A 20,202-nucleotide genomic window follows, 5' to 3' on the forward strand; every position below is an offset into this window, starting at 1 on the left:
TAGTGTGGTTGTATTTGTGACTGCATAGTAGCTCTAGGAACCCTAGAAGTTTCTTACCATTTTACTAAGTTTTCACTCAATTTTAATTAAATTTGAAAACCTTTAAAATTGAGATCAGAAATTCATATACCTTAATTTAATTTTTAACTCTCTCTAAAATACCAAAATATTGCTGTTGATTGCTATTGGATAAATTGGTTTTTATTTTAAAAATTATCTATTTCTGCCTTCTCTTACTGTGACTTAGTATCTAAAACATAGTGTATATTAAAATATATGAGATGAAAATATATAAAGGGTGAAAATGAATAGAAAGAAACCTTGATCCTGTAATATAGAAATATCTACACACATAGTATGATCCTGATGCCATTTGAATCCATAATAATCTCCCTTTAAAAGCATCATTATAGTATTGATAGTTTCTAAGTCTCTTGAAATTATTTTTAAGTTACTTGAGACTTTAGAAAGTAGAAATTCTGAGTAAGTAATACTTAATGCAATTTTACTGAAAGCAGTAAAAAAGCATCAAGTAGTTAAATTAACTTTTTAATTCTGAGGTAATTTATGAATGATTCAATCCTGCTCTTCTGCTTGAAACTTTTTTCCTTCAGTAAAAGAGGACAAACTTGGTTTTATCTTGAGAGTTCAAAAAGGAGTAAAAAATGAGTAGAAAGAAGTCTTTATTCTGGAAAATGGATCTGATTTCGAAGTTCAACTGGAATAAGCAATTGTTAAATTTTGTATAGAAAATTGTATCTAATTTCATAATTATCTGATTATTTGATCTATTGAGTAAACAAAGCATACTGTTTCGTAAAGTCTATGAATAAATACTTTTTCCAACCATGACAGATTAAGTGAAAACAAAGAGAGTGAACAAAAATGGAAGAGGGTCATGGATCTGCATCTGCATGGAGGAAGAGGGCAGTACTTTTGGGGAGTGCAATTTACATGAGCATCTGGGTCTTTTGTCATGTTTTGGATGGATGACCCAAGTCTGATATACTGGTGAATAGCATTAACAAAGGTCTCGTTGTCAAAGGCTAGGAAGAAAAATGCAATTAGCCACAGCAATGAGGTGATGTCTGTGTTTGGGGGAAAAACTGATACCTAACTGGCTATAGAAAAAACTGAAATGATACCATCAGTAAAAGGCCAGATTTGTGTGTGTGTGTGTGTGTATCCACTATAGTGATCTTAACTCAGTGGGATATGACAAAAAAGTCATTTTTTTGATAGTGTTTGGATTATGTGATGAAAGTGGATATGTACCTGTTACTAACGAAATGACCTGATAAACTCAGTGAATTCATAATTCATAATACACCAATTTCACCAACCTGACAATACTGGTGAATACTGCTTTGCAATACTGTTTGTTTTCTATTTAAAGAAAATTAGAATTAAGTAAAAGTGCACTGGAGTTCAAAAGAAGTTTGTTCTTTTTTTTTCTCTCTCTCTATAAACCATGCCATCCAGAGTAGGGAACCATATCTAATCTCCCAATTAGGTCAGGCCCCAGGATAATCAATCTCTTTAACAGCAGATGCCTTGTTTTAACAAATGAATGCTTGGTTTCAAAAGCAGTTTTGTGTTGAGAGAGGAGTGCAGTTGGCATGGGTGATTAGAACTCTTTTAAACCCTGTAAAAAGCTTCTGTAGATTGTTTTATGCCCACACTTTGTGAACTGAAGTAAATGCTGTATATATCCATCTTAAAATGAACATGGTGAGGACTTCCTACAGCCTGTGAGAACATCTACATGCATATAAATGGAACTATTTTAAGTCCAAAATTTTAATACCCATTTGAATTACACTGTGATTTTGATAACATCTAAAACTAGTGTATATGTTTTTAGTAGGTGCTCCTCATGTTTATTAAGTATGCTCATCAATGACAGTAACATAATTATTAGATTAACATTTTTTTAGGCTGAAAATACAATAAGTTAACATGATTCTCATATTTGTTATTTGGACTGCATTTATATTAGTTTGTGAATGCCTTTTTTCATGTCTGGTGCCTTTCAGTTCATATCCATGCTCTATGCAAATGGGCAGTGTGAGGCAACTGTGAAATCAAGAAGAAATAATTAAAAATTAAAGTTTATAAGCAATGTGTATTAAGTTAAAACTATAAATTGACTTAATTTTGCTCACAACTCCATTTAATCTAAGATAGTGAAATGTAGTGAGATACTTTTCAATATGGTAAAACTAAAAAAATTCTAAGGCTTCAATAAATTATTTTAGATAATCATTGTTCAAAATGTGATTGCTGGAACTTACCAGTGATGCCTGAAAGTGATACAAAAATAATTCCGGAGGCCCCAAATTACCTATTGCCTTTTTTAGGAGAGCAGATTACATAATTAAAAGCATGGCATTGAAACATTTGCGAGGTAGTTAAGAAAAAAAGCATTCTCCAACGTATTTTGTATGTTACCATTCAACTTTATTGTATAATGGTCAGTTCTACCAGTTTTTCTCCCCTCTTAAAAATTGTTTCAAATATGCCTAATTTGTGGAAAGTTAATATTTTTTATAGTGAAGGTTGATAAAAACATCTTAGGAAAAATTGAAAGCAGATGGTCTTTAAGAAACATTTATTGCTAATTACTTCTTAACCTTTCACACAACTGTTGGTAAATGTATAGGATTATATTACTTTTTTAAGTAAGTTTTTAAGGCTAAATTGGTAGATAAGCTAGAGATGCAATGAAACAAGATTTCGTAAATACAGGCCTTGTTTTTTTTTTAAACAACATTTAAATTAATTAATTAATTAATTTTTTGTCTGCATTGGGTCTTTGTTGCTGCGCGCAGGCTTTTCTCTAGTTGCTGTGAGCCGGGGTTACTCTTCGTTGCAGTGCGCGGGCTTCTCATTGCGGTGGCTTTCTCTTGTTGCAGAGCATAGGCTCTAGGTGCACAGGCTTCAGTAGTTGTGGCACGCAGGCTCAGTAGTTGTGGTGCACGGGCTTAGCTGCTCCACGTCATGTGGGACCTTCCTGGACCAGGGATCGAACCCGTGTTCTGTGCATTGGCAGGTGGATTCTTAACCACTGCGCCACAAGGGAAGTCCAAAATACAGGCACTCTTAATAATACCAGATACCAAAATAGAACTATGATGTTCACTCATGCTTATTTTAATGTGTAACAGCATTTCAATATGATTAGTAGAATAGCTTCTGTATATTAAGAACTTCTGTATATTAAAATTTTTAGCTGGAAGACAGTTTAATGTCCAGATCTGTTACTCAGCTACATTTTAGATTTTAAACTTAATTTAATTATTATAGCATATCAGGCAGTATACATTTAATTTAATGAAATTAACACTTAGGTTTATACAATAGCTTTCTTACTCAGATCCCAATGATTTTCAGAATCCAGAGATTTCCAAGCTGAAATTCTTCATTTTCATGGAACTCTTGTAGCTAAATTTATATATGGATTATTTCTTCCTTGACAGGCACACACATTCACTATAGTATGAAAAAGAAGTCTGAAAGAAAATATAGTGAAATGTATATCTTTGGGTGATGGGTAGATTTGGGGTGACTTATTAAATCTTCTTTACTGTATAGTATAGGCTTTATGATTCTTTTATAGTTAGGAAAAACATAAATATTTTCAGTTTCAAAAAAAAGTACAATTCCAGCATAGGTGATACGTAATTTGACAATATTTTTTTTTTAAGATTTTTTTTGATGTGGACCACTTTAAAAGTCTTTATTGAATTTGTTACAATATTGCTTCTGTTTTATGTTTTGGTTTTTTGGCTGTGAGGCATGTGAGATCTTAGCTCCCCAGCCAGGGATCAAACCCTCACCCCCTGCATTGGAAGGTGAAGTCCTAACCACTGGACTGCTAGGGAAGTCCCTTGATAATAATTTTATAATATAGTTTGACAATAACTTTTTGTTTTCTCTTGAAATTATGTAAAACCTGTAGGGGCAAATACCCTGTTCTTTCCTTGGCACTGCTGATTTGTCCATACTGTTGAAATAAACCACTCAGTGGAAGGTATACTTTAATGACTGTAAACTATAAGGAGTACATTAAAGCATCCCAGGAATGACCCAAAATAACAAACAGTAAACATGGTAAACAGAAATTGTATCTATCCAGGATTTCTCAACCCTTTCACACTATGAAAAATTATTGAAGGCCCCCAGAGAGCTTTTGTTTATGTAGCTTATATCTATGAGTATTTATCACATTAGATATTAAATCTGAGAAATCTTTGAAATATTTATATATTAATTCACTTAAAATAATAATGAATACCAATTATGTGTTAAAATACATAATATAGATTTTTCAGAATAACAACAAAAAGTAGTGAAAAGAGTGGCACTGTTTTACATTTTTGTAAATGTCTTTAATATATGCCTTAGTAGAAGACAGCTGGATTCTTTTATCTGCTTCTGCATTCAATTTGTTGCAATATGGTATTTAGGTTGAAGTATATGAAGAAAACTTGGCTTCATGCAAATGTGTAGTTGGAAAGAGAGGATAATTTTAATAACTTTTTCAGCTAATTGTGGATATTCTTCTTTAATATTACACCAAATGTCAACAAATAATAGTTTGTTAGAGACTAGTTGCAATGTGAAATCTGAAACCATCTCAATAAACTTTTAATACTTTTGAGTTTGGCCTATTTCTCAAGGAAGGTTTCTAAAAGAAGTCTGACTTTTGATTTTTAAAATAATGAAGTATAATATTCCAATAATAATAAAACAATCCCAAGAGTATTCCAAGGATATTTTAACGATTAATTTGCATCCAAGTGTTTTCTAAAACATTTGAGCACTACTCAAATCTCTGAGCTTGATTTCTTAATTCTTAGATACATCAACTTTAAAGTTTACTATTTGTTGCATAGATGAGGTCTTAAAGCCTTTGCTTTTCATCTCTTTGGTGGTAACTTTACATATATGAGTTCATCAGATGTGAGCAGTGTAGGAATACAGTAAAGGCCTGATCAGTGGTTGCTGGCATGGTATTCTACTGTTGCAGAGCTCTGTCCTCACTGTAAGTATGAACAAAAGTAATTTCCAAACAAGACCTTTGCTTGAGCCCTGAGAACCAAAATATTGATTTCCAAAAGAAAATATTTGTTTCAATCGTGACAAATATTTTTATGGCAGAAATTGAAGGCAAAATACACATTTTGCATTATGACACTCATATGTCAGATCTTATTAAAAGTAATTTAGAATGTTCCTACACATTGCTTTTGATGATGTCTCTTTTCTTTGTAAACATTTGTACAAAATGTCTCAACAAGGAACCTATTATAAAAACTTCTTAAAGTCCTCCTTCCTTCAAAATGAGGTCTAGTTGACTTCACTAGGAAATGTGGATGACATGTTTTCATGTTCTTTTTTTAATGGCAAAAACAATGATGCCACTCTTTACTAACAAGTCCAATAGCAATGCTAGAGAATTTCTGCGGATGTGGTTATCAAATATATTCAGATTCCAAGGACACCATCCTTTATCCTCCCTACTCTCCCAGAATAGATCAGATTCTCCTAATGTGCACTTTCATTCCTACAATCTTGGATTTCCCCATATTGCACTCATTGCAGTTGCTAATTACTTCTTTGTACAATCAGTTGATTAATATCTGCTTCTCTCACTATACTGTTAGCTCCAAGAAGGAAAGGTCTGAGCCAGATTTTCCATCTCATCCCCAGGACCTCCAGCATGGTCTTTGGCACATGATGGGAACTCTTTAAGAGTTGCAGAATATATGATAGAATACTTCTGAGCATTTAACGCACTTTGGAGTCCCCAGAGTATTTTCCTATACCTTTTATATTTTGGGATTCTTCATCCTTCTTGAAATTGGCTTTTGTGATAAATCTGAGTTCTTGTTTCTTTCTCACCTCCTTGATTGTTCCATTTTTGTCTTCCTTCATGGCTTTTGTTTTAATATCTAGTTCTTTAAGGCAACCATGAAGTTCTGTCTTGCCCTTTACCATTTTTCTCTTTTATGCACTTTCTCTCAGTTAGCCATAACCTCTGAGATTCTCAAATCTAAATCCCTAATCCCAATCTCTCCCTCAAACCATGGTTCTGCATCTTCCAGGTAGTCTCTCTACATTTCCAACCAGATATTCATCTTTAAAGCCAATAGATCTCTGACTAAATTCATCATCTTTCATCCTACGTCAATTGTCCCCTGTGCTTCTCTACGTCCCAGCAGTTACGTTTGTGCCGTCTTTATCTTTGCTTTCACTGAGTCCTGTCAGGTCTCTCTCTCACTCAGGTCCATGTTTTCATCCCAGTTACCATCACATTAGCTCACACCTTGGCTTTCTCATGTCTGTCCTGTTGTGATAGCATTTATACTCCCCCTTCTCTGTGCTGGTTCTTTTGGTTTTAATACATCTTGTATACTGGTATGAGAGTAACTTTTCCCACAGAATTTTTCTCTTAAAAACTTTCCTTCAATTAATAATTTGAACATTGCCTGGGCATTTGATGGTATTAAGGAATTTTAAAATAAATGAATTTATTTATTTATTTATTTATTTATTTATTTATTTATTTTTGGCTGTGTTGGGTGTTCGTTGCTGCACACTGGCTTTCTCTAGTTGTGACAAGCGGGGGCTACTCTTCGTTGCGGTGCACGGGCTTCTCATTGCAGTGGCTTCTCTTGTGGAGCATGGACTCTAGGTGCATGGGCTTCAGTAGTTGTGGCATGTGGGCTCAGTAATTGTGGCTTGTGGGCTCTGGAGCACAGGCTCAGTAGTTGTGGTGCACGGGCTTAGTTGCTCTGCGACATGTGGGATCTTCCCAGACCAGGGCTCAAACCCATGTGCCCTGCAGTGGCAGGCGGATTCTTAACCACTCCGCCACCAGGGAAGTCCCAAGGAATTATTATTTTTAGATCTGATAGTGGTTTTGAGGTTGTATTAGAAAGGAAAAGAGGCCCTTATCTTTTATGCATACATACTGAAATATTTATGAGTAATTGATATGATCCCTGGATTTGATTCAAATCATATGGAGTGAGAAAACATGAATGGGAGTGTAGATAGATAGGCCAGAGTTGATGCTTACTCAGACTAGTTGATGAGCACATGGAGGTTCACTATACTGTTCCTTATAATCTTATATATGTTTGAAATTTTGCATAATAAAAATTATTTTAAGTCAACTCTTTAGTTCTTTAAGTGCTCGTAAAATAAAGTCCAAACTCTTTATTTAGGAATAGAAAGCCACAAGCCAATCCCAGTCTATCCTCCCAGTGTCATTGGCCAGTGTCTCCCACATATATCCTTTGCTCATGTGGCAGATTAGCAGACTCTTCATTGTGTGTGTGACCGTCTTTCCCCAGTCCTCTGCGTTCCTGTACACTTCTTACCATGAGCACCTTGGCTGCAGGATTGCCTTTAGTCTAGGTATAAGGTAGTTTGCAAGAGCTGTACATCGCTGTAAAGCCATCAACCAATGACAAAGAGGGTTGGTGATTAAATTCCCCAGCTGTTTTCTCTTTTGGGTGGATCCCCCAGAAGTCTCCAATGGACTTGAGTTCCAGTTGCCCACACTGGTATCTTACTGTTGAACACATTAGTATTGCTTTCCTTCCCTTCTTGGTCTCACCTCTCCACTTCTGTACTGGATCAGTTGCATCGAGTCCTAGTTTCAGGCTCTTCTGGGGGGTCGCCAGTCTCACTCAGCTGTAAACTCATCCTTTTCTGGTTCTGTGCCTTTGTCAAGCCACGCTCTTGGCCATGCATGCCCCTCCATACCTATTACTTATATCATTGCCTTTTCTAATCTTAAATTTTAAAACAATGCTAGTTTTAGAAAACTTTGAGTATATAAACATTACAGAGAAAACAAAAACCATTCATGGTTACAACACCCCACAGATGAACATTTTCTTTAGTCTTTTTCTGTGTGTGTGTCTGCAGTCATCTGACCATTTTCCTGGGGCTTGAAGATCCACTTCCAAGATGGCTCACTCACATGGTTCTTGGCAGGACCCCTTGGTTCCTCACTGACTTTGGCAGAAGGTTTCGGTTCCTTGCATGTTGGCCTAACAGGGCATCCTGAGTGTTCACACGACATGGCAGCTGGTTTCAGCAGGGGACGTAATTTAAGAGAGAGAGCAAGAAGAAAGTTACAACATCTTATTATGACTTACCCTTGAAAGTAACGTACCACTTCTGCCTTATTCCACTGGTCACACCAACGAACCCAGATACAAAGTAGGAGGAAACTATATAGGGGTGTGAATATTATGAGGCTGGGAACATTGAGGGCATCTTTGAAGCTGGCTAGCAGAGCTAGTTTGTAATCTGGAGCTGCTTTGGGGGTTTTAAAAAACTGCCTTTAGGGCATCTCTTTTTTATGTCTTTCTAGCCTGGCCTCTGAAGAGAAATCATTTCATGTCCCTTTTCACTGTGTCTCACCCGCCTCTTTAAGGTCTCAGACTTTCTTCTAGTTCTATTTTAATGATACTGTTTTTCTTTGTTTGTTACTATTCTGAAAATTTTCCAATTCTACGTATAAGACTCAGGCATCTTTTTCAAACCACTCTCATTTCTTCCTAATTTATTTTTTTAAAATATTTATTTATTTATTTAATTTTCAGCTGTGTCGGGTCCCAGTTGCGGCATGCAGGCTCTTCGTTGCGGTGCACAGGCGTCTCTCTCTAGTTGTGGCATGCAAGCTCTAGAGTGCTTGGGCTCTGCAGTTGCGGCACAGGCTCTCTAGTTGTGGCTTGCATGCTCAGTAGCCGTGGTGCACGGGCTTAGTTGCCCCACAGCATGTGGGATCCCATTTCCCCATCAGGGATCGAACCCACGTCCCCTGAATTGGAAGGTGGATCCCCAGCCACTGGACCACCAGGGAAGTCCCCCATTTCCTCCTAATTTCTAAAGCATATCTGATTTCTAGATTTAGAATGTTCCAGAAACATCCCTGTTAAATCACTTCCTTAGGCTTTGTTGCCTATTTTCAGGATTGTTTCTTTACCTTAAGAAAAGAAGGTGAAATAGTCTTTTTATTTTAACAGCTTCCTCCAGTTTTAGTTGTTCATTGATAAAATCTATCACTCTTCCCTTGGTGAAATAATAGTTTGGGTCTCATATCTAAAACGACCATCAGAATCTGTGCATTAAAGACAGTCTGTGTTATAGTGGTGAGAGGGTAAGTTTTGAGGCCATAGGCAAAGCTGCATGACTCCTGAAGTGAACCCTTTCACAGATTTCTCCTTGGCCCTGAGTATAGTTTAAAGCAGAATAAGAAGGAAAATTATCAGGGCAGCTGAACTACACCTGCCCATTGAGGGCCTGCACTAGGAATTTAAAACTAAGACTCCACCCATTAGTATTATGGCCCTTATGGAACTTTGTTGCCTTTGGATTTAAGTCATGAAGATATTTTCTAATAATTTATCCAAACATTTCACATTCATGAAATTATTTATTTTAGCGATAATGTAAAGTTTATAGCATAACATTAAATTTAATTAAACCTTCAAAACAACGTAAATAGACATTACAATTAAAACAAAACTATGACAGGATGTACATGATGGTCAGCAGGGCAAACTTGTTCTACAATTATTTTATAATTGTGCTATAAAATTAGTTCAAACACTACACTTGTTTTTTCAGTACCTATCAATAAAAATTGCAGAGTTTTGTCATTTGAAGATTGTAATTCGTGATTGAACATAATGAGGAGTCCTTAATGGGGGATGTGCCTTTTCTTAAATGTCCCATTTTTATAACTTTGGACCCTCAACAGTCTTCAAATGCAGCACTCATTTTCCTGCTCTCGTGTCTTCAGTTTGAAGGCTAATTTGTTAGCTTTCTTCTCTGCTCTCTGTTCCCTGTGCTCTTCTTTTATAACTTGCTTTCTTGCTCTTTTATTTTCTTTGCTCTCATTTTTGGAATGTGGTTGAGTTGATACCTTAACTAGATCACTGCCATTAATCATCTGCACTTATTAACTTGTTTTGCTGTGAGTCCTTTCTTTGGTAAGCCATCGAGAGGTATTCCTGTTTTATTAAATACTTGGATTTGTTTGGGCTTTGGTTAATATTTGATAAGCTAAGGATGGTTGAATAAATGTGAGCATGTGCTACAAATGAATTCAGAATCCCACTTCTCTTTTGCTTCTTCTAGAACTAGAGAAACCATCTCTTCTTCCTCAGACTCATCAATCTCATTAACTGGCAGACCTTCATCCTCAGAGTCTTAACATGTTTTCAACTTTATACAATTCTCTGCCTTCTCTTTGCATTCGTCATTAAAAACTTCATGTAACAGATTGCTATCTATTGATACATGAATGGAACCCTCCAATTTGGCATTATCTGGCGCTCCATCTTGTTATCATCTTAATTGTTCATAAAACTTCTCAAACTGCTCATGTAGGGTCAGCTGCTCATTTCTTCTCACGACTGAGGAAGTAATAGAATTCTCTATGAAGTGACTTTTTATTTCTTCTTCCTAAAAAAAATGGCTTCCTATGACTTCATGAGGTTTGCACAGGCAGACGAACCATCTTCATTTGAGAATGGGCTTTAAAAACCATAGTCATCATTCCTCCCTATCACTTTTCTTCCCGTCCATATCTTTCCACTCACTGCCATTTTCAGCTTTAGATTTCTTTCCATCTATTCCCTCTTCCTCTCTTGTTCCTCATCAGCCTGAAGGATAAAATCATTTTCACATAGATGCTGGGTAACAAAGTCGAAATCATCACCAAGAGCTGCAACAATGTCAGGATCCAAATCCAGTTGAGGGCCCAAAATAGCAGCTGTTTTATTTACCAATTCAATATCTTCCTTAAATTCTGAGGCAAACTCTGATTAAGGCAAAGTAATTCCATGGCCTAGAATTATTAAAGTTTCCTCTTTCTCATCTCTCCTGTTATGCTGAAGGTATTTTGGATTTAAGCACATAGGGCCCAGATGATTCTTTCAAGTGCCGTACATAGTTATAATCATTGTCAGAGAACTCTTCATAACTTCCTCTGTTTTGCTCACATTCTTCATCATTTATTTTGTGTAGGCAACAGAACCCTCTGGGGTGCATTTTCATCTGCTACTAAAGACTCTTTGACTCGAATGGACCATGTGGAAAAGACACAGTTTTCCTCTTTCTAAAGAGCTTTTCCCCCCATTCTGTTGCTGTGTGGGGCTCACACCAAGAACAGTGACCTGCGGGTCCCAGAGCAGGTGACACATCTTGGAAGTGGACAAGGCCTACCTAGCAGCCACGTCTTAAGGCCATGCCACACATCTACTCTTGGACTTCACAGTGCAGGTCTGAAGAATTGGCTCAGAGACACAATAAAAGCTACAAATATTATTTCACCCAACAATGCCTAAAAACACTTAATCCCTGCCTCAGCTACACCTGCAAGGTCAGCCGAAGCTGGCAAAAGAGTCTCAAGTTACCTGTCTGACTGTGCCCCACTCAGGCTTGAAAACCCACATGGCCTAACACAGTAAAGCCCCAGCCTTGATCAAAACACTGATTTCCCATGCTATTTTGTCCCCTCCCTCAACCATTTCTTATTTATTTCTCAAGGTTGCCTGCCCATTTACCAAGATGTTGAAGTCTGAGTGGATCAATAAGTACTTGATCCCTTCTCCCCATCCTCAGTCTGGAACCAATATAGAGACAGATGTAGGCTCCCAAGAGAAGAAAATAATCACTTAATATATCACTTTTATTAAAAAGAAAGCTGATTTCTAGAATCAGAGAATTCCAGAGATTGTCCTTTTAAATTAAACTCTTAGTCTCTGGCTTCCATGTGTTCACTGAGTGTTGTTTCTACCTTACTTAACCCCAAAATGAAACTTATTCTTTTCATAATATAGGCCTCTACTAGTTATTTGTTCATTAATAAGTCTACTAATTTTACCTAGTTAAATAACAATTTGGATTTCTTAAGATCTATGGCCAAATAGGTATGCACCCCCAATTTAGACACGGTTACCCACCTTGCCACTGGCACAGCTGACAAGCACAAGCCTCACTCTTATGGCAGGTCCCTTACTCCATCACAGAGAGCTGTGCATGGCTCCTGAGGTCAGGTTGTGACTGAAAGAGGAAAGAGCTTATATTGAATGGCCCAGTTGATTCTTCCAAACTTTCCAGTCAGGTACATCATTCCTCACTTGGTTGGAGCAGAAGTCAGAAAGGTTAGTTACTTCAGTAGATGAACTTCTATGTAAAACCTGAAGCCAGGTACATGGAACTCCCTCCCAGTAGATATATCCTCTGTCCATCAATATGTGAGAGGTAATTCCAGTGCCCCCCAGTCCACCCCCAGTTTTAAGGCTGAGGTAGTCAGTTAGCTCAGAGGCAGCTGATTGAGAAGATGGAGCAATCATCAGAGGAAAGTACCAGTAGCACATCTAGTCTCATCCCTGATGATAATTTCTGCTGTATAGGTAACCTATTAGTCAGTGAAGAGGTTCAGATTTGGATAACAGAAAGTTTAGTTAGAAAGGTCAAATCAAATTTCCTCCATTTAACTTTCATGATTTTTCGCCTCCAGTCTGAATTATAGAACAGAAAATGGGAATGACCATTTGTTAGCATTCTTCATGCCACTGAAGAATGTTCCTACCATATTATGTGGCAGCTAGGTGTAAATTAGAGGATATGCTCCCACTTTGTTTTATGAGGCATTGACATATCTGTCTTATATTTTTTATTTTCTATAGAGATAATCTGAGACTTGCTTGAGAATGTTTGAGAATGATGCAAAAAAAGAATCTTGGGTTAGGCTTGGAAACAAATATTATAATTTAAAATATAATGTAGTCCATAAGAAAATGTGTTGATTTGCATGTTTAAATAACTGACTGTGACATTTAAAGTGATTATAATATAGCAGGTAGAGAGAAAATTATATCTTTGTAAATATAAGTCAGTGCATTAAGAGCAAGAAATTAATATTGTGAAATTCCAAAATTAATTTGTTATATCAAATATACACAATATTCCTCTTCCCTCTTTTTTATTTTTGTCATCTAATGGATTAATTGTATACTTTTTTTGGAGTCCATTTTACCTCCATAGTTAGCTTATTAGCTGTAACTCTTGGCCATCTTACTTGCTAGGTTATTTTAGAGTGTGTATTATACATCTTTAACTTATCACAGTCTACCTCCAAGTGATAATCTATTTTACATATAGAATGAGAATATAAATATAGTATACTTCCATTACTTTACTCTCTGCCTTTTTGCTACTGTCATCATACAGTTTACTTCTAGATATCCTATTAAGCACCTAATACATTGTCACCATTTTTACTTTGAATGGTTGATTATATTTGAAAGATTAATAATAATAAAATAATAATTTAGAAATTTTCTTTTTTTATTGAAGTGTAGTTGATTTACCATGTTGTGCCCATCTCTGCTGTGCAGCACAGTGACTCAGTTATACACACGTATACATTCTTTTTTTATATTCTTTTCCATTATGGTTTATCCCAGGAGACTGGATATAGTTCCCTGTGCTATACAGTAGGACCTTGTTGTTTATCCATTCTAAATGTAATTGTTTGCATCTACCTATACCAAACTCCCAGTCCATCCCTCTGCCTCTCCCCTTTCCCCTTGGCAACCACAAGTCTGATCTCTATGTCTGTGAGTCAGTTTCTGTTTTGCAGATAGGTTCATTTGTGTCATATTTTAGATTCCACATAGAAATGATATCATATGGTTATTTGTCTTTCTCTTTCTGACTTACTTCACTTAGTATGATAACCTCTAGTTGCATCCATGTTGCTGCAAATGACATTATTTCATTCCTTTTTGTGGCTGAGTAGTATTCCATTGTATATATGTACCACATCTTCTTTATCCACTCATCTGTTGATGGACATTTAGGTTGTTTCCATGTTTTGGCTATTGCAAACAGTGCTGCTATGAACATAGGGGTGCATGTATCTTTTTGAATTATAGTTTTGTTCAGGTATATGCCCAGGAGTGGGATTGCTGGTTCATATGGTAACTCTATTTTTAGTTTTCTGAGGAACCTCCATGCTGTTTTCCATAGTGGCTGCACCAACTTACATTCCCACCAACAGTGTAGGAGGGTTCCCTTTTCTCCACACCCTCTCCAGCATTTGTTATTTGTAGACATTTTAATGATGGCCATTCTGACCAGTGTGAGATGGTGCCTCGTTGTAGTTTTGTTTGCATTTCTCTAATAATTAGTGATGGTGAGCATCTTTTCATGTGCCTACTGGCCATCTGTATGTCTTCATTGGAGAAATGTCTATTAAGGTCTTCTGCCCATTTTCAATTGGGTTGTTTGTTTTTTTGCTGTTGAGTTGTATGTGCTGTTTGTATGTTAGAAACTTTCTTTATATTTACCCTCGTGATTACCAGATCCAATGATCTTCAGTCCATTGTGTAGATACAGGTTTCCATCTGGTATCATTTTACTTCTGCTTGAAGGATTTTAACATTTTTTGTAGTGTGAGTCTTCTAGTGATGAAAACTTTCAGCTTTTGTGTGCCTGAAAAAGTTTTTATTTTACTTTATTGCTTTGTATGATATTTTTCCTGGGTAAAGAACCTCGAGTTTATCATACTTTTCTCTTAGTACTTTAAAGATGTTGCTGCACTTGTCTTCTAGCTTGCATTGTTTTCTTCAAGAAATCTGTGGGGCTTCCCTGGTGGCGCAGTGGTTGAGAGTCTGCCTGCTAATGCAGGGGACATGGGTTTGGGCCCTGGTCTGGGAGGATCCCACATGCTGTGGCGCAACTAGGCCCGTGAGCCACAACTACTGAGCCTGCGCGTCTGGAACCTGTGCTCCGCAACAAGAGAGGCCACGATAGTGAGAGGCCCGCGCACCGTGACGAAGAGTGGACCCCGCTTGCCGCCACTAGAGAAAGCCCTCGCACAGAAACGAAGACCCAACACAGCCAAAAATAAAAAAATTAAAAAAAAAAAAGAAATCTGTCATCACTATCTTTGTGTCTCTGTATATTGTCTTTGTCCTCAGGTTGCTTTTAAATTTTCTCTTTAGCACTGGTTTTAAGTAATTTCATTATAATGTGCCTTGGTGTAGTTTTTTCCTTTTTTCTTCCATGTTTCTTATTCTTGGGGTTTGTTAAGTTTCTTGGATCTATGTGTTTATGATTTTAATCAAGTTCGGTACATTTTCAGCCACTATTGCTCTAAATATTTCCTCCTCCCAGCCTTTTGGAGACTCTGATTACATGCATATTTGGCTGCTTGTAGTCATCCCACAGTTAATGGATACTCTGTTAATGTTTTCAATCTTTTTTCTCTATATATTTCATTTTGGATAGTTTCTGTTGCTGTGCCTTCAAGTTTGTTAATTTTTTTCTTTTCAGTGTATAATTTATTAATTCCGTCTCATATATTTTTCCTCTTAGACGTTGTAATCTTAATCTCTAGACGTTCCATTTGGGCTACTTTTATATCTTCTATGTTTTACTTACTTTCAAACTCTTCTCTAACTGCTTGAACGTATGGAATACAGTTGTAACTGGTTTAATGGCCTTGTGTACTAATTTTATCATCTCTCTCATTTCTGTATCAGTTATGATTGATTGATTTTTTTCTCATTATAGATTATATTTTCCTGCTTCTTTGTATGCCTGGTAATTTTAAAATTTGATATAAGACATTGTGAATCTTACCTTGGGTGTTTCTATTTTTGTATTTCTTTAAGGTATTCTTGAGCTTGTTTTAGGATACAGTTAGTTGGAAACCATTTGATCCTATGTGGATCTTGCTTTTAAGCTTTGTTAGGTGAAACTAGAGTTGTATTTAGCCTAGAGTTAATTCACCCCAACTAGTGAGGCAGGACCCTTCTTAGTACTCTGAACAATGACCCTTAATAATGAGATTTTACACTCTGACAGTTGGGATAGACATTATTCCTGACCCTGTTTGGCCTCCTAACCCGCTGCTCGCTCTAATCTTTTCTTTATCTGGCCTCAGGTAGTTTCCTCACTATGTATGTACTGATCAGGACTCCACTGAATACTCAGAAAAAACTTCTGCAGATCTCAGGAGTTCTCTCTTTGTAAAACATTGTCCCTTCCAGTACTCTGTGATGAAAATTTTAGCCATCTGCATTTTCCTGGATACCCAGCTCTGTCTCCTAACTCAGGGAGATACCTGGTCTCTGACATTCCCCTCCCTGTGCAATACCCTGGAAACTTTTTTCAGGCAGTAAGCTAAGTAATCAAAGGGCTCACCTCCACTTTTCCCTGTCTCTGAAGGATCACTGTCCTTCATTGCCTGATATCCAAAGTTTTGAGTGCTGTTGTTTCATATATTTTGTCTGTTTTTTCCAGTTGTTTGAAGAGGGAATGTAAATCTAACCCCTCTTATTCAGTCTTGAATGGAAGTGGAAGTCCCATTGGTTGATTTTTCTTTTTTTAATCTTGCACCAGCCTTGCATACTGGTGTAAACCCTACTTGGTCATGATCCACCATTCTTTTTATTTATTGCTGGATTGGGTTTGCTAATAGTTTGTTGAAGAATTTTACATCTGTGTTCCTAATGGATATTGGTCTGTACTTTTCTTTCCTCATAATGCCTTCACCTGGTTTTGGTCTCAGGGTAATGCCACCTTCATAAAATGAATTGGGAAATGTTTTCTCCTCTTCTACTGTCTGCAACAAGTTGTATATAATTTATATTATTTCTTTCTTTTTTAAAAAAATATTTATTTATTTTATTTTTGACTGCGTTGGGTCTTCATTGCTGCGCACGGGCTTTCTCTAGTTGCGGTGAGCGGGGGCTACCCTTTGTTGTGGTGCGCGGGCTTCTCCTTGTGGTGGCTTCTCTTGTTGCGGAGCACAGGCTCTGGGTGCGTGGGCTTCAGTAGTTGCAGCACGTGGGCTAGTAGTTGTGGCTCGCAGGCTCTAGAGCGCAGGCTTAGTAGTTGTGGCACATGGGCTTAGTTGCTGTGTGGCATGTGGGATCTTCCCGGAGCAGGGCTTGAACCTGTGTCCCCTGCACTGGCAGGCAGATTCTTAACAACTGTGCCACCAGGGGAAGTCCCTATATTATTTCTTTATTAAACGTTGGGTAGAATTTACCAGTGAAAATATTTGGACCTGGAATTATCTTTGTTGGAAGGCTTTTAAGGACAAATTCAATTTCTTTAATAGATATAGGACTGTTCAGATTACTGTTTTCCTCTTGTGTGAGATGTGATACTTTGGGTGTTGTAAAGAATTAATCAGGGGCTTCCCTGGTGGCACAGTGGTTGAGAGTCTGCCTGCCAATGCAGGGGACACGGGTTCGAGCCCTGGTCTGGGAAGATCCCACATGCCACGGAGCAACAGGGCCCGTGAGCCACAATTACTGAGCCTGCGCATCTGGAGCCCGTGCTCCGCAACAAGAGAGGCCGCGATGGTGAGAGGCCCGCGCACCGCGATGAAGAGTGGTCCCCACTTGCCGCAACTAGAGAAAGCCCTCGCACAGAAACGAAGACTCAACACAGTTATAAATAAATAAATAAATAAATAAATAAATAAATAAATAAATAAATAAATAAAAGAATTAATCAGTTTCATCAAAGTTGCCAAGAGCAGTTTCTGTGGAATGGTGCAGGCAAAAGCCAGACTGGAGTGGACTTAAGAGGTCTTTAGAGGAGTTTTGGTGCAAAGAGAACCACATAACGTGGTCGCTTCTGAAGAGAAGTGGGTTCAAGAGAAGTTTTTTTTTTTTTTAATATAAAGAGGAATAAGAGAATATATGGTGATGAGAGTAACCCAGTTGAGAATTCTGGTTGCCCAATGTTTAATTCATACGAGTAGTGTGTAATCAAATAAGATAAAAGGTACACAAACTGAATTTAGATTGCAGAGTGGTATGCATAGAGAGTTTTAATATGAACTTAATGCACATTCTTCTTGATCTTTCATCCTTGCATCCTAGATGAAGGCAGATTACTGAGTAGATTCAGTCAAGAGCTTCTCTACCAGCTTGGAAAAAGCGTGCTGCTAGGCAACTATTGGTCTTCAGGCTTAATTACAAATGAGAATTATTATAGTTGAGAGGAAGTTGTTTTAATATACATTATTACTGTCCCCTGGTTCCCCACTTACTCTCCCATGACTTGCTATTTTGTTTCTAAAATGGGAAATGGAAAATTATGCTGATAACTTTTATTCAGTTGTGAAAATAGCCACTGAATGGAGCCAACAAGATACTCTAATGCCCTTAGAAGAGGAGGGAGAGTCTCAGCAGCTGGCATGCAAACAGTTATATGGGGGACATGGGATGAGAGATGATTTCTGCCGACTGAGATCAACAAATTGTCTTTGATTTGGAGCCAGTCATCATGCAAAGAGCTGAAACAGGAGTGACCTAAGCAAAGCATATGATAAGTGCAAAATCCTGAGAGGGAAAAAGCTGACTGTCATTCAGTGTGTAGTGTGACAGAATACAGTGATGGTGGAGTGTGTTACAAGATGAAATATCGGATATAAGACAGGGTCCAAACTATTAGGGATTTGTGGGCTATGGTTAAAAAATTACATTTTATTAAATGTTTGATACTAAATAGAGGATTTCTGTTATTAAAAGACCACTTGGGCTGCTGCGTAAAAGACTATAGCAAGCAAGAATGGAAGCTGATAGACTATTGCAGTAATTCATAAAATGGTGGTATTATATATTAGGGTGAGATAAAGTGAAGTAGATGGATTTGGAGTGGGTTTTGGAGGTAGAACTCAAAATCTGAAATTAGACTGAGGTTAGAATTCTTCTGCAGCTTACTTATTGTGTGACTTCAGAAAAGTTTTAAAAACACTTCCTACATTGTTTCTCATCTGCAGAATGGGGATTATGGGAATATTAAAATAACATGTGTAAAATATAAGGTTTATACCATGATGTCTGACATGTAATAGTCACTTAATAAATAGTAGTTATCATTCTTATGTTATTGTAGCCCCTTATCTGATATTCCTGTGTCCAGTTCCCTCTCCACACAAACATATCTCCATATTGCTACTAGAATTGTCTTTTAAGTCACAGATTACATCACTCCTTTGCTCAAGAAACCCTTTAAGTTCTTCTAATCAGTATAAACTTCATGGCATATATCAGAGACTCCCATCCGTCTTTGCATCTTCATCTCTCACATCATTCTTCTCCCATTTACCGTAGACTCTGGACTAGTGCTTCTTAAATTTTAATGTGCCTACCACTCACCAGGGGATCTTGTTAAAACACAGACCCTAATTCAGAAGAGCTGAGGTTCTGCATTCCTAACAAGCTTCCAGGGGATGCTGTTTCTGCTGGTCTCTGGACCACACTTTAAAAGCATAGTACTAGAGTACTTAAAGTCCCTGAAGGGTACATTTTGTCCCTGCAACTTTGGCTTTTCTCATCCATCTGATCTCATTGTCCAGACTGACCTTTCTCTTATTTCTCTGAAATCATTCTCATCTTTCAAGGTCTATCTAGCTCAAAGGTCACTTTCTCTATGAAATTTTCTTCAAACATCCATTTTGTTCACCATCACAGCTTCCCAAATGTTTGCTTTCTCCATTCCCCATAGTATTTTGTAAATAGCTTATATCACAGCATGCATCATTTTGCATTGCCGCTGATATTTAGATCCATGGTCTTCCTTGTTGGACGGTGCTCTCTGAGGTCAAGCACGTGTCTCCGTTTCTTCTTTAAGTTCTACAGCTTCTTGCACAGAGGGCACCTGGCAGATGCTCAGTAAATATTTCTTGAATAAATGAAACTGATATATACTTCTGAAAAATGGTGAATCACTCTATATAGTAAATGTTACTCCAAGTAAATTAAAAGGCTTTTTTAAAGCTTAAATTACTGATTTTGCATTTCTTTATGTAAAATACTCCTATTCTTGTTAAGTTTTCTTCAGTGTTCTAGCTGGTCACCCAAAGCAATATATCCATAATACATATCTATTAGTTCTTAACAGAGCAATATATCTTTTCAAGCTTGTAAAGCCTCAGGCTTTCTCTTAGCTAACGCCGAGCTAAAATTTATAAAGGTTACACACACTGTGACTAATGATTTCTTTTAACTGTGCTGTCAGAGAGTAACATGGTTAAAATCTTTTGTCTGAAGCTGGTAAGGAATGAGAAAAAGAATGGGAATGTAACTGCTTTTTAAACATTTAAATTATGTAAAGAGAAGAATAGGGATGCTA

At 37.2% G+C, this 20,202-nt stretch overlaps 1 protein-coding gene, 2 long non-coding RNA genes and 1 pseudogene across 4 annotated transcripts in view; 2 read left to right on the forward strand and 2 right to left on the reverse strand.

Annotated features, from left to right (window-relative positions):
• LOC309627634 overlaps nt 1-20,202 on the forward strand; it is a 1,075,643-nt gene that overhangs the window by 156,107 nt on the left and 899,334 nt on the right. The gene's annotated exons all lie outside the window — the stretch shown is intronic.
• Nucleotides 1-20,202, reverse strand: part of LOC309627625 — a 308,607-nt gene that overhangs the window by 78,354 nt on the left and 210,051 nt on the right. The gene's annotated exons all lie outside the window — the stretch shown is intronic.
• The window catches only part of LOC309627593 (uncharacterized protein), a gene marked incomplete at its 5' end in the record, with an annotated part of 46,368 nt that overhangs the window by 13,103 nt on the left and 13,063 nt on the right, over nt 1-20,202 (forward strand). The gene's annotated exons all lie outside the window — the stretch shown is intronic.
• On the reverse strand, nt 404-10,637 carry LOC309628495 (protein LTV1 homolog pseudogene; annotated as a pseudogene). The gene is made up of 2 exons: nt 10,632-10,637; nt 404-10,494 (listed from the first exon to the last, which is right to left on the reverse strand). The product of its transcript is annotated as a protein LTV1 homolog pseudogene (transcript).

The sequence above is a fragment of the Balaenoptera borealis genome, assembly GCF_965194805.1.
Source record: "Balaenoptera borealis genome assembly, chromosome: 4".
NCBI classification, from domain to species: Eukaryota; Metazoa; Chordata; class Mammalia; order Artiodactyla; family Balaenopteridae; genus Balaenoptera; species Balaenoptera borealis.